Genomic DNA, 15,291 nt, shown 5'->3' with positions numbered 1-15,291 from the left:
CAATTTCACACAAGAATGGAAAATACGTGGTTGTAAAATGTAACCACATCAATAGGCTCAAGTCTCACAAGCTTGTGTTCTTAGTTCAATACATGCTTCACAAAGTATGAAATTCAAGCAAGTTTTCAAAAATTCTCTTTCAATCAATTGGGTTAATGCCCTATATTTAAACTTCTTGAGAAATCTCAATGTTTGACTAAGCATTATTGTGATTGAAAAGTTCAAAAATTTTCTTAGTTCACCCTTTCCTTTTTCACTTAAAACCAATTTCTTATGCAAAAAGGGTAACTAAATATTTGCAATTCAAAATATGATTTCTAATCACAACCACAAACTAATAACAAAGATAAACAAAAATGTATAAAGAAAAATCCAACTAAAAGTACGGAATCTATCATCCAAAACATCTAAAAATATCCAAAAGCATCCAAATATCTAAAATCCAAAATAAGCAATAAAAGTATCCAAAGCAAACTAGAAATGCATTAAAATGTATACAAAGATGTGCAAAACAAGGTAACTAGGCTGAAAAGTTCACCGGTTCCCAAATAATGCTACCGGTGCCCTCCCCACACTTAAAACCAAGCATCGTCCCCGATGCTAAACCGGAGGATCAGTGGGAGGTACAACGATAGGCTCTGGCTCTAGCTGTGGAACCGGCTCCTCTTGAGTCTGTGGCTACTCTGCAGTGCCAGGGGCATCCTGCTGAACTGGTGCCTCCGCATCCTCCTCCTGATGACCCAGCTCGTCGGAAGCCGGAGAATCGGGAAGCGGAGGTAGCTCAGCGCCCAAAGAGATAAGAGCCTGGTCCATCCGATCCAATCGGCGTCTGACATGGCGTCGCTCTCGCTCCAAGAACCGGAAAAGACGCTGGACCAGGAGATAAGTAGGCTCAGGTGCTGCTGGAGGATCTGTAGATGATGAAGGAGCTGCGGCTGTGGAGGATGATGGGGCAGCTGTAGGGGCTGATGGTGAAGGCGTCCCGATGACAGCTCTAGCCCGAGAGCGGCGTCTAGCATGTGGTCTCTCGTGCACCCAACCACCCCAGGGGATAGTAACCTCCCTGTCATCTGCATCAGGGGGTGGTGGTCGCACATCATCATCTGACCACGGGACATCAGCTAGGGCCGCCATACTCGTGACCAATGTAGGAAATGGAAGTAGGCCACGAATATGCGCCCGCCACATGCACTGTCTAATAAGTCTAGGGAAAGAGACATCCTTCCCCTCCATGACGCAACCAATCAGCAGGAGCATCTCCATGGGGATCTCAGAAAAGTGGGTGGTAGGCAGGACGTAGTGGGCGAAGATCATCTGCCAAGTCCTAGCCTCCCTAGTCAAATGAGTAAACAACATCCCCTTAGGCTTGGTGTTGCCCGCATCCATAACCCATGTAGCGTCCGGTATCCCAATCACGCGCCGAAGCGCCTCATAATCAAAAGTCATGGTATGGATGGCTATCTCAGCCTGCTGATGGGCACACATGTCATCCGGAATATGCCGACACTGTAATGCCTCCCCAATAGCAGTCTCAGTGACCATGATCTCCCTACCCCGCACCTGAACTGAATCCAAGGTCGGACGGAAGAAATTGCAGTAGAATTCCTTTACCCAAGATATATTTATATCACCCAGATCCCGGTCAACGAAGTCAATGCCTAACTCAAGGATCCGACCGGTAATGGACCGTCTCACATCATTAGGTAGGAGCAACTTTTTCTCAGTATTCAGCTTAATTGTCCGATATCTAGAAAACCGAAGCTCACAGTAAAGATTGGGGAATTTGTCGGGATTGGTAGAAGGCAACTGCTGATTTTCTTTTTCCTTATCATTCAATGGATTCTTAGCATAGTGTTTATAGATGGAAGGAATGGAGGGGGTAGAGTGTTTTCTCTTCTTAGAGGCAGTGGCTATGGCTTTGCCTTTATCTGACATCCTGAAAAATGTGATAGAGTATATAAAGCATTTAGCATGTAACAAAGAATGCATGTTCAGGATATAATGAACAAAAAAAACAATCATGCAATGAATATGCAAAAGTGAACAAGTGAACCAAGAGTGCAAGCTTCATTAAAGTCAACAACTCATATTCAAAAGGCAATAGTATCATCATATAATTGAAAGAATTGTTAAAGATGGTTAAAAGTGAGTGGAAGTTAAATGGTTAAAGAAATTAGTAAGTTAGAAAAGTAGATTAGTGATATGATGATATTTATGCGCAATGAAAAGAAAAGTTGTGGTTCATGTTCACAGTGAAAGATGCAAATCCGGGAAGTCAAAAAGAAACGGGAATTTGCCCAAAATTGAATTAAAGACCAAAAGGAAACTAATTTCCTTGAAAATCGGGCAGCATTCCGGCTTAAAATTGGACGTTCCCGGATAGCAATTTAGCACAATTAGCATAGAAAACAATATCAAACAAGCACAACAGCAGTCAGATATTATTGAGCAACACATATCGCATGAAATAACAGCCCAAAAACCAACATACAATACCCAAGGAAGCAAGCAGCAAATATGCACATACGGAGCAATTATCAGGCCTAGAATCCTCTATCCAGCCCTAGCTACCTAACAGCAATTATATCTATCTAACCTAACATACAAAAATTGAATTTAAACTAACTAACATGTAATTATAGTGATTAACATAAACGAATAAAAAAAGGAAAAAAACAGAAAAAAGATAACAGAAATGGAGCAGGAACCTGGGAGCTGGGAAGAACTGAGAATGGGAAGGGGGACTACGATAGGGCAGGGGCAGCAGAGACAGAAACTGGCACCGCCGTGAATGGTGGCGGTGAAGACGGCTGGTGCGGTGGTTTAGCCAGAGGAATGAGAAACTGAGGGGAGGAGGGACGGTGATGGTGAAAGGGGAGAATGATAGGGGAATGTGCAGGAAGAACAGAGAGGGAGTGAGCCGCCGGCAGTGATGACGGGGTGGCGGTGGAGGGGTTGGTCACGGTGAGATGGGTGAGAGGAGTGAGAGGGAGAGAGAGAGGACGGGTGGTGGTGGGAGGGGAAGAGAAATGACGGCCAAGGACGGTGACGGAGGTAGGTCGTGCGGCGGCGGCCGGCGCTGTTGCTGCAACGGCAGTTGGGGAGGAGAAGAGGAAGAAGAAGGTGGAGGTTCGGGGAAAGGGGTGCGCGACTGCGCAGTGTGCTTTGCGTGCTAGGGTTATCCCTATTTTTGAATCGGCGCGCACGCGCACCTTGCGCGTCCGCGTCGATTGAGGAAACTTGGGATCTACGCTTGCGCGTACAGTGCGCTTAGGCGTGGATGAGCAAAATAGGAAAGGACGCGTGTGCGTACAGTGCGCGCATGCGTGCATGGGGTTGGGCTAGGGGCTTAGAGTTGGCCCAACTCAGGCCTAACTCTCTGGAGAATGGTCTGGGAGTCGCGCCACCAGATCTGCGCGCACGCGGCATGTACGCGTCCGCGCGCAGTGAGAAGAATGGAGATCCACGCGTGAGCGTGCGGTGCGCTCTAGCATGGGATGGCAGAATAGGCAGGGGCGCGTGCGCGTACGGTGCGCGCACGCTTACATTAGATTGGGCCGGAGGCTTAGAATGGGCTTGAAACACGCCCAACTCTCGGGTCCGTGGCTTAGATTGGTGGCAGCACGCAAGGGCGCGTGCGCGGTAACTGCGCGTCCGCGTACATGGACGAGTTGTGATTATTGCGTGCTAGCGCAATGCGTGCGCTCGCGCAGATCGAGTTGGGCCTAGGGCCTAAAGCGAGCCCAGAAATGGCTCAACTCTCTGGGGTTTGGCTCAATCATTTGCAGCAGCAAATCGGCGCGGACGCGGCAGGTGCGCGTCCGCGCGAACTTCCATGTTCTTATAAACGGCGCGCACGCACGTAGTGCGCGTCCGCGTGGGTTAGGTTGGGCTCGGGGCATGATGTTTGCCCGAGGGAGGCCCAACTCTCGGGAGTGTGGCTCGTGGTGCATCCACCCAAGGGCGCGTGCGCGTACATGGTGCGCGCGCGTCCATCCCCTCTCTTTTTTTTTTTCAGAGAAAAAAAAATTTGCTGGGTGCTCCCCTTATTGTTCACAACTCTTATTCACTCAACCATCATACAATTCACAAAAATGCAATTTTTGATATTATTCATCTACTACTAAACACAACATGCATGTGACTAAGCTAACAATTAATTTGTACAAACAAATTTGTATGAAACATCTACCTACAATGGTAACTCAAATCACTTATTGAGCAAATTTAAAGAGAGTGGAAAGGGTTTACCATGGTGGGGTGCCTCCCACCTAGCACTTTTAGTTTAAGTCCTTAAGTTGGACATTTTGAGATGCTTATTGTCATGGTGGCTTATGTTTGTACTCATCCTTGAATCTCCAAGGATCTTTGCTCCTCAATTAGTTGACAGAATTTCCAACCGTCTTCATCAAGCTTGGGCGAGATCCTACCCAAGATATGAGTTCCCATATTTGGTCTTCACATAGCGAACCGGGATCCCATATTTTATCTTCACACCCATCTTCAGTTCGATCATCATACTTGTTCTTTCCGGGTGGTTGACATAAGGGTGATTGACACATAGAATTCTCTTTATTCCACAAATGCTTCCTTCTAGACCCATACAAAGTGATTCTTGTCCCAACATCATCCCTACACCTTAAAGCTTTGACCTTGATAAGCTTAACACCTACTTCCCAACCACTACACAACTCATTCTTATTTTTAATTCCACAAAGATTTCTAAGTTGACCATCATTTTCAATTAAACCATATTCAAGTGAGAAATTAAAGCTTAGGGATAGAGATTTTACCCACTTAAATGTTGTATTGGATGGTAATTTGGGGAAAGAGGCGTCCCCACACTTAGACAATGCAAGGTCCACTTCCTTGTGCTCTTCTTTGATTGTTTCCACCTCTCCATAATTTTCTTCAATTTCAACCTCATCCTCTTTGTTACGTGGCTTGGTGTTATCTTCAAGAACTTCATCTTGTCTAATGAGAGGCGATTCAATTTTGGATAGAAATGCATTGATGAATGAGTTCATCTCTTGATCAACCTCTTCATATTCTTCAATTTCAATATACACCATGCCAACTTTTTCCTCTTGGTAGCTCTCTTTTGATTCACTCTCTTCTTCATTGTTCACCAAGGGTACGGAAGGTTGTGTACACTCTTCTATAATTTCAACTCCATGTCCAATGGGAGAGGATTCCATTGTAGAGAGAAATTCGTCCATGATTGAATCCATCTCTTGATAAGCCTCTTCCAAGTCTCCAACGATGATATGCCTTGGAGGTTGCGCACCCTCCTCAACATCGATATCAAGCTTCTTGGAAGGGTGCTCCATGATGCTACATTCCCATGGACTTTCAACATCTCCTAAATCTTCAACCACTTCTTCCTTTTCTTCAATGATCATAGGCTCCTCCAATTGTTCCAACACAAAATTTGATTCCTCCTTTTCCACCGAATTTTCCAATTTTTCCTTCATACTTTACTCTTCTTTTGACCTTTTCGCATGGTGTCACGGAAGTACCTTGAGCATTCAAACATCGGTAGGCTAAGGTGGACACTACCTTGGTCAAGTTGGTCACAAACTCAAGTGTATCCCGCTTCATGGCCTCTTGTTCTTGAAGTAACAAAGTGAGAGAATCGTCTATTGGGGCTTGTGGTGGGTAGGAAGGTTCATCATTTTGGAGAGAGGGTTCATGATAGGAAGGTGGTTCTTCTTGGTAAGGTTGTGGAGATTGTGTGTATTGAGGTGGTTCTTGGTAGTAATCTTGATAGGGTTGTGGTGGTCCTAAGGGTTCTTGCTCATAATGGTCATAAAGATATGGTATAGGTGATTGGTTGTATGATGGGTATGGGTCATAGGAAGGTGCTTGGTGTGGAAGGGCTTGTGAGAATGGTTGAGGTTCATGTTGAGGATAGGATTCATAGGCATATGATGGTGGTTGTTGAGTGTCACAAAAAGAATCATCATAGCCGTTAAATTGACATGCATTAGGATGGAAATTATACCTATAGGTATCCGGAGGTTGTTGCCAATAGGAGTGATCAATTCCTTGAGGCTCCTCCCATCTTTGATGGTTCCATCCATGGTACATGTTGCTATTAAAGTTCACATTTCCTACAACACAATTAGAACCAAACTCATAGCCAAAGAGAGAATTCATTATGGAAAAACAAAATAAAACTAACAAAATCTAGTAAACAAGCAAAAGACAAACTATTTACACTATTCACATATGTACAATAACCAATAACATAACACCATTGCAAACCCCCGGCAACGGCGCCATTTTGACGATTAGATTTTTGATGGAATAGAATTTCACAAGTGAAATCTCGTTGAAGTATAGTCTCTAAACCAACAATAATCCTCTCATACAAAAATTTGTTTGTCACATGTACAAACCCCTAAAATCTATAAACCGAAGTATTTAAACCTCGGGTCGTTCTCCCTAGGATTTACAATAAAGTGTCTTGTTATTGGTTGTGAGTTGTTTTGGGGTTTTTGAGATTTTAGACAAGAAATATAAATGGCAAGGAAAATAAACTAACAACTAATAAAACTCTTGGCAAGATATGAGAACTAGAAGTCCTATCCTAGTTATCCTTCTCAATTGTGATGAGAATTGTGTATTGCTCCCACTTAGTTAACCTCTAACCATGGAGGAAAGTCAAGTGGATGAATCAATTTGATTCCTCAAGTCCTAATCAACTCCTAAAGGAAAGACTAGCTTTAGAGGCATTCAAATCAATTAGCAACTTCTAATTATCAATCAACAAAGGAATTAGATAACTCAAGAGTCACTAATTACTCTACCTAGGCCAAGAGGAACAAAACCTACACTAAAATCCAACCAAGCATTTCATCAAACACTTGGAAGGCACAAAAGAAAAGCAAAGCAAATTGACAACAAGAATAGAATCTAACAACAATTATTGAAAGAAATTAACAACAACAATTAAAAGAGACACATTTATTATGAATTACCTTTTATTGAATTGAAAGAAAGTAGAAGAAACAATACTAAATCTACAACAAAATATAAGAACAACATAAAGGAAATTGCAATAAAAGAATGGGAGAAGAATGAATGTAACAACAAGGCATTGAGAAGATAGAAGTAGAAGAAGATGAATCTAAATCTAAATCTAAGAACTAAACCTAATCCTAATTCTAGAAAACTCTAAAAACTAAAAACTCTCTATCTAATGATGTCTAAATTAGTCTATGGGTGTGTATGTGTCAATCCCCTTCAATCCTTGGCTCTTATATGCATTTTGGCGCCAAAGTTGGTTGTTGAAACCTTCCAAAATCGCCAGGCACGTGTTGCCTTAATGAGGTCATGTGCGATCATCGACGCATGCGCGCATGGTACGCGCGCGCGTCCCTGGCCGATTCCACAATGTGCGCGCGAGCGCCTTGTGCGCGTACGCGTGCTTGGCTGACTTTGCTTCTTTGACTTTTTATGCTTCTCTCCACTTGCATGCTTCCTTCCCTGCTTCCTTTGATCCATGCCTAGTCTACTCCAATCCTGGAATTACTAGCAAACATATCAAGGCATCTTATGGAATCAACGAGAAACTAGAATTCATCAAAATAAGACTTAAAAAGCATGTTTTTACACTTAAGCACAATTAAGGGAGAGATAACAAAACCATGCCAATTCCTAGGCTAAATGTGACAAAAGGTTATCAAAATACTCTACATTCAATACAAAACAAACCGTCAAATTGGGGTTTGTCAAGGCTAGAATCCATTGGCAGCATTCTTGAGATCTGGAAAGTCTAAACCTTGTCTATGGTATTCCGAGTAGGATCTGGGATGGGATGACTGTGACGAGCTTCAAACTCGCGACTGTAGGGCATGGTGACAGATGCAAAAGGATAGTAAATCCTATTCCTACATGATTGAGAACTAATAGCTGATTAGCCATATGATATCTGTGCATGGTATTTTTCATCCGAGACGAGAAATCCGACAGTTGATTAGCCGTACAGAAACCGTAGAGGACCATTTTCACTGAGAGGACGGGAAGTAGCCATTGACAACGGTGACACCCAACATACAGCTTGCCATAGAAAGGAGTATGAAGGATTGGATGAAGGCGATAGAAAAGCAGAGATTCAGAAGGAACAACGCATCTCCATATGCTTATCTAAAATTCCCACCAATGAATTACATAAGTATCTCTATCTTTATTTTATGCTTATTTATCTTTTAATTATCAAAACTCTATAACCATTTGAATCCGCCTGACTGAGATTTATAAGATAACCATAGCTTGCTTCAAGTCGACAATCTCCGTGGGATCGACCCTTACTCACATAAGGTTTATTACTTAGACGACCCAGTGCACTTGCTGGTTAGTTGTGCGAAGTTGTGAAAAATAGTTGAGATTACAATTGTGTGTACCAAGTTGTTGGCGCCATTGAGATCACAATTTCGTCCACCAATGATACGAGGTAAGTAATAATTTGAGTCTTATCTATTTCCTGATTATTGTTATCACTGAAAGTTCAATTTTTGGTTATTGATTCTTGTTTAGTGAATTTAAGTTTGATTGCCTGAAAGTGTTTCCTATTTCCTGATTATGGAATTGTTGAAAATTCAATTCCTATCTATTGATTATTGTTTAGTGAATTTAGGTTTTATTGCCTGAATATGTTTCCTATTTCATTGATTGTGAAATTACTGAACGTTCAGTTCCTGGTTATTGATTCTGTTTAGTGGATTTAGGTTTCATTGCATGAATGTGTTTCCTATTTTATTGATTGTGACGCATTCCAGTTATAGATGAAATTCTACCAAAAATTTTATAAAAATCTCTATATATTATGGTTTGTCTGTGGATTGTGGATAAGTTTGCACTGAATAAGAATGCATGTACTCAGGAGATGACCAATATCATCAAGCTAATATATGACCACCCCTAGCCCAGCTAGAAGAAGATCTCCACTGAGACCGGCCATTAATGGTTTGAGAAATGGGCAGTAATTAATTTTTCTTTTAATTTTAAACTTTTTTAGCTAGTTTATATCCATTGTTTTAAGTAACTAATTTTAAAGTTTCTTTGTGCAGCAGCACTTTATATGGGACGCTGAGCACAATCTTACCATTAGGAAGATATTCGACCATAGAATGGGTTGGTGGCTCCAACATATGCTAGATGATGTTCGTCAAGAGTGGGACTACTTGACAACCTGGCTCTGACCAGAAATAAAGAAGGCTCTATTAGTTCATTGGGAGACCGATGAAGGGTTCAGGCATCGGCGTCTCACCAACAGAGATAACATGACATCGGCCAGGTCGTCCAAGTATACCAATAACTCAGCAACCTTCTTGAAGACTAAGACCTTGCTGGTATATAGTGTCTTTAATTTTGTTAATAACTAAGTGATATTCTTTTACATATCATTACTAGGCATTCTAAGCATATTGTTCCAATACAACATGTGTAGTCGAAGTCGTTGGATCGGGAGGCGATATTGATGGAGATATTCAAAGTACACCCACACGTTGAAGGAGAAAAAAAGAGATTTACTGATCAATAGTCTCAGGACCATTATATGAGTTAACACATATCTGATCTTCTGTTATAAAATTATTAGAGATTAACTGTCTATCTATCATACTAATCACAATAACTTGTGTTACACAAGAGTCTTACACACAGATGCTAGAGGCCGCGACTCAACAGTCTCAGTAAAGTGGGGAGAATGCCGTCGATGACTCTGTAGCTTCAGTCGTTAATCCCGATGCGGTTTGGCGCGAGACCGCCTCAACGTTGTACTAGAACCGCGTATACTGGTTAGGGTTGTTCTTCGCTAGCAGCCTATGCACTTCCACATTGAGGCCGTCGTCAGACTCTACCACCAGTTGAGTCATCATGCCCGAGGAAGACGTGGATTTGAGGCTGCAAGTACAGCAGCTCCAACGCAGCCTTCACCAGCAGGCTCAGGAGATGAACGATTATTGGGAGAGGATTAGGAGATCCTAACCCGTGGGACGTCTTCAGATGAGCTCAGGTTGGAGTGGAGGAAGTTGTTGGAGCGGCTTCAGCATATGGAGGCTCAGATGGAGGTGTATCAGGCCCAGATGCATGCGGCTGACATCAACTCTGCTAGTGGCACACGGACATCAACACCTTTTGTGCTGCCGACTCAGAGCCACGAGACTGACGATGACAACGAGGACTACCTGGATCTATAGTTATTAGTGTTTGTTTTATTGTTTTATTGTATTTATTTGATGTTCTTGACTTTTAATTTATTTGAACATTGTATCATTTATTTTAAATAATAGGTTTTCCTTATTTATGAATTGACCATTAATTGTGTGAAAAATAAATTTAAATTTAAATTTAAAATTAATCATTTATTTCAATTATTTTTAAAAAATTGACATTACCGTCGGATTCACCAGAGGAATAATCTGGCGTAATAGTGCGCGAAACAACATTTTTTGGTGCCAATAATGTCGTCGAAAAAATTCGCGATAACCAATTAGTTTTTTTAATTGGTAATCCGTCACAGAATACCGTTGGACGAAAAAATTTGGCGGTAATCATTTACCGGCGAGGGTTATATCGTCTAATTCATTTCGACGATAAATCTGACGGTGATTCTAGTACTGTCGGTTTTTTATCATTTTTTCAACGGTTCTCAGCGTTTTTATTGTAGTGACTACCATACGTAGTCGTTAAGTGTCCACGTGTGCAAGTTGGACAAATAAGCCCCCAAGGTGAAGTACAAAATAGTGTCCCAAAAATTTAAAAAATCTTAAAATAGTCCCTGAAATTTTTTTAAAATTTTAAAATAGTCCCTTCAAATATTTTTAATCTTTTTTAAAAATTAACGTCTTATAATATTTTTATTAATTAGAATAATAAAATATTATTTAAAAATATATAATAAATAAATAAAAAATACAGAAAATAACAAAATATAAAGTAAAAGATATTTATTAATATTAAAATATCATAAAAAAATATTATTTAATCATTAACATATGATACCTACATCGATATGATGTAAAAACTATAATAATAACTAAATCTAAAAGATTGTTGCAATATAAATGTGATTATTTATATACACTCCTGAGATATTGACACTAAATAAATTTAAAAAAATATTTATAAGTGAAAAAATTTTTTTTTCTTGATATAACTATTAATTATAATAGCATAAATAACTTTAACTGCAAGCCTATTTTATGTAACTTTATGGCTAATGAATCCCAAAACTTTATAAAAACATGAACAAACCACTTAAATTTACCAAGAAATTTCTTGTTCAAGTTTTGTAAAGTATTACGAATTTTTATATTGCGTTAAAATTTTGTAAATCTTTCACATTAACCTTGTAATTGACCAAAATTTACAAATTTTACTTCATAGATGACTTGGTATACATTACATGCAAGTTTTAAAGTATTACCTTCATAAGCATTCGCATAAATATTTTTATTTGTTTATGTAAAATATTTTAAATTAGATAAAAATTTTCCACTAATTTATTATATTTTTCATCCTTAGAGAATGATCATAAAATATAGTACTTACAAATTAAATTAATATTTTACATGATAAAAAATAAATGAGTTTATTTAATTATTTTTTTGAAAAACTTTAAAATTAATTTATAATTTAGGATTTGAAAATGCATAATTTCTTTTGTATATATGAATAATCAAATTAGAGATAAATAGATAAAAAATTTTAAAAATTAAAATTTATCAATTTAAAAATAATTATATATATAAAAATAATTTGAAGAGATTATTTTAAATCTTTTAAAATTTTTTAAGAATTATTTTGAGATTTAACTCTTTAAAAATTATTTTGTATTTTATTTTTGAATTGATTTATTCAGATAGCATACGTGGATACTTAATAGTTATGTGTACAAATTAATATTTAACGTCAATAATCACTATTAGTAACTACTAGAAAAAAATTGTATTATCTAATAGAAATAAACATTAAAAATTATTTTATATATTTTAAAATCTAAAAAATTAAAGTATCTAATTTTAAAAATTTAAGAGACTAATTTAGATAATTATTATTCATTTAATAATTATCTAGAGAGAAAGAATTATGCTACATACTTCACGTGGCAAACTTAGTATTGTGGTGAGTATTGTCATATCAAGAACCGATCATAAATCCAAATCAACTTAGAAAACTAAGAAGGTAATTTGTGGTATAGCTAACTTCTTAGATAACTAAACTAAATCAATTAAACCAAAAAAGCAATTTAAAAGTAAACAAAGTATAAAAGTTTACAGCGGCTTTATCAAGAGGTCTGAGAACTTGTCTAATGATTTGGCTAACGTTTTAAAAGGACTTCCTATCATTCTCCATTTTGCTCTTTCTTCGAAGTTCGTAAATTCTCTCTCGGCCACAATTTCAGTTCGAGACTATGAAATATACATACTTTGCTAATTTGTTGGGTTTGTGTGTTAGACACATTTTAAATACGACACTTATCAATATTTATTTGATACGCGTGTCTGCTGTGTTCAACCGTGTTTTAATAAAAAAAATTATTTTCTAACACACCTGAACACACTTAAATACCATCATGTGTCAGTATATCCAATCTTATTTTTAACATATATTTTTAAAATAAATTTAGATATAATATATATTATTATTTATTAAAACAAAAAAAATATTTTAAATACTTGATATAATTAAAATAAGACATTAAAAATAATTAAAAAATTTAATTTATATTTTAATATCAATAAAATATCAAAATATCATTACGATTTATCTAAAAGATACTTTATATTTCATATGTATGCGTGTCCCCGTGTCATGTAAGATTTTAAAATTCGCGTATTGGCGTGTTCCCGTGTCATGTAAAATTTTAAAATTCGCGTGTTCCTGTGTCTTGTGTCGTATCGTATCTCGTATCTGTGTCAATGTCCATGCATCATAAGTTCTAGTAAATCAAAATTTATTAATTAATCCAAGCCCCTAATAACTAAAGCGAATAAATTCTCATAATGGTCTCTAAAATTTATAAGATTATTTAATTTGGTCTTCGAGATTTCAATTACACCATAATCAACTCCTAGATTCAACTCCGAACACTATAATAGTTCCTGGACTTTTTTTTTTACGTTGAGTCACCCATTTTAGTACTGACATGACTATCTTGTGCCACGTTGGTGCGTGCAACGAATAGCTTAGCTAGTCAGATTATAATTTGTATCAAATCTAGTTCTCTTTCTTTATTTAATCCTAACATTCTTTGATCCTTTTGTGAAACGTTACCTTTTTATTAATGATTAATAGTCTCTTGGTATCATGCCACTCAACAAAATGATAGGTGACATTGTAGAAGGTTCTTTGCAGGTCTTAACTTTGCTGTGTATGCATTTTCAATAATTGCTGTTGGTATAATTGGACTTTGGATTTGAAAGCTGCAAATCAAAGAAGTAGGTAATATCAAAGTTCCATTCAATCACATTAGTGGATCTCAAGTCTACTGGTAGTTAACAGTTTTCTAAAATTACAAAAAATACATCTTACAAGGCTCTGGCCTTAATCAAGACCCAAAAAAAAAATAATTGAAATAGTGTTGGTCCTAAATGCCCTAAAAGCCCCAAACATGTCTCTGTCTTATACTCTTTTCTTCCCGGTGCTGACATGCAGAGCAGAACTCGCTTCTCACTTCTCAGATTGAACACCATTGTTCTGTAGCTCGTTCTTCTTTGATCTTCAAGCTCGTTCTCGTCGCTCTGTGAGTTTTTTCTTCTTCTTCTCTCTCTTTCTTTTTTATTTGCAAATTCAGTTTTCTACTATTCTATCGCTTCTTGTTTTCATTTTGCAAAGCAAAAAAAGCATTCATTTTGGTAAATCAGTGCCTCTTCCACATGTATTCCATTAATTTCCTTACGCTAGGTCGTCTTCTTCTTCAATTTCATTAAGATTCTGAGTTTCTCTCTTTTCAGCTTCTTCTTTTGGCTATTTCAAGAATCTTTGAGCAACTCCTGCTAGCTGCATGTTCCTCTTTAATGGCTCAACCCCCACACTTGTTCATGAAGTGTTCTGATCTTCTAGGTAATCTATTGGAAAGTCATCACCTATCATGCCTAGTATTGAGAGCATGCTTACTTAACTTATTGTTTCCATCTTCGCTCCTTTTATTCAGACTTGGATTATTATTATGTTGTAGTAGGTTGTGGCTATGCATGTATATAGTTTATTTATTTATATTATATGATGGTTGTCTTTTGATTTATCTCAAGTCTTAACGATGACCCTTGGCTCTGAATTGAAATCTGATTTTTCAAATTAACCATTGGGGCTGCCTAAGTCATGATTTAGTTAAGTATGTTTTATTGTTTGGGTGATATAGTTCAGTTTAGGGTAGTATCTTGTGCTCGATATTTTAAGATATCTTTGTCAATATAATAGGAAATTAGAATAAACCAGTTTAGTAAAAATTTGATTGTTTAGAAAAATTGATTTGGAATATTGTTTTATTTTTTGACTTTGTAAATATAGTTTTTTTAGACCCGATCAATAGAGTTTTGATTGTTTAAATACGAGTGATGTAGGATTAATGTCGGTCTAAAATTTTCACTAAAATAATTCCGTTGATAGTATAGATCGAAACCAACAAAAATCCTTAATCAAAGTTTAATTTGTTTGTCACAAGTACAAACTCCAATAAAAATAAACCAAGAGTATTTAAACTTCGGGTCGTCTCTCAAGGAATTGCAGAGAAGTGTGCATATTATTGATTATAAAGTATATTTTTGGGGATTTAAAATGATGAACAAGAAAGTAAATTGCAAGAAAGTAAAGGAAACTCAATTGGTAAAAAGGTCTTGGCAGGGGTTGATGGTTAAGGATCACTATCCTTGTCACTAACCACAACATGATAATTATAAGGATCACTTGCACTTAATCATCCTCTAACAATTGAAGAAAAGTCAAGTGAGCTTAATAGATCCTAGTCCATAAGTCCTAGCCACCTCACAAATTAATTTAGTGAAAGACTAGAGTTAATGGAAACAAATTATCAATCACTTGGACATTAGTAACTCATGGTTACCCAAGTTACCAACCCAAGTCAAGAACACAAAAATCTACACTAAATCCAACCAAGCATTTTATCAAACACTTGGAAGGCACTAAAAGGAAAGCATGATAAAATTGAAAGAAATATAAAATCTACAATTACCCAATACAAGAAAATAACAATAATAATTCAATTAAACAATAAAAGAACATAAAACATAAATTGCATTAATTGAAGTTAAAAGCAACAAA

The sequence above is a fragment of the Arachis stenosperma genome, chromosome 1 (genome assembly GCF_014773155.1).
Source record: "Arachis stenosperma cultivar V10309 chromosome 1, arast.V10309.gnm1.PFL2, whole genome shotgun sequence".
Taxonomy (NCBI): domain Eukaryota; kingdom Viridiplantae; phylum Streptophyta; class Magnoliopsida; order Fabales; family Fabaceae; genus Arachis; species Arachis stenosperma.
This window is presented reverse-complemented; position numbering follows the sequence as displayed.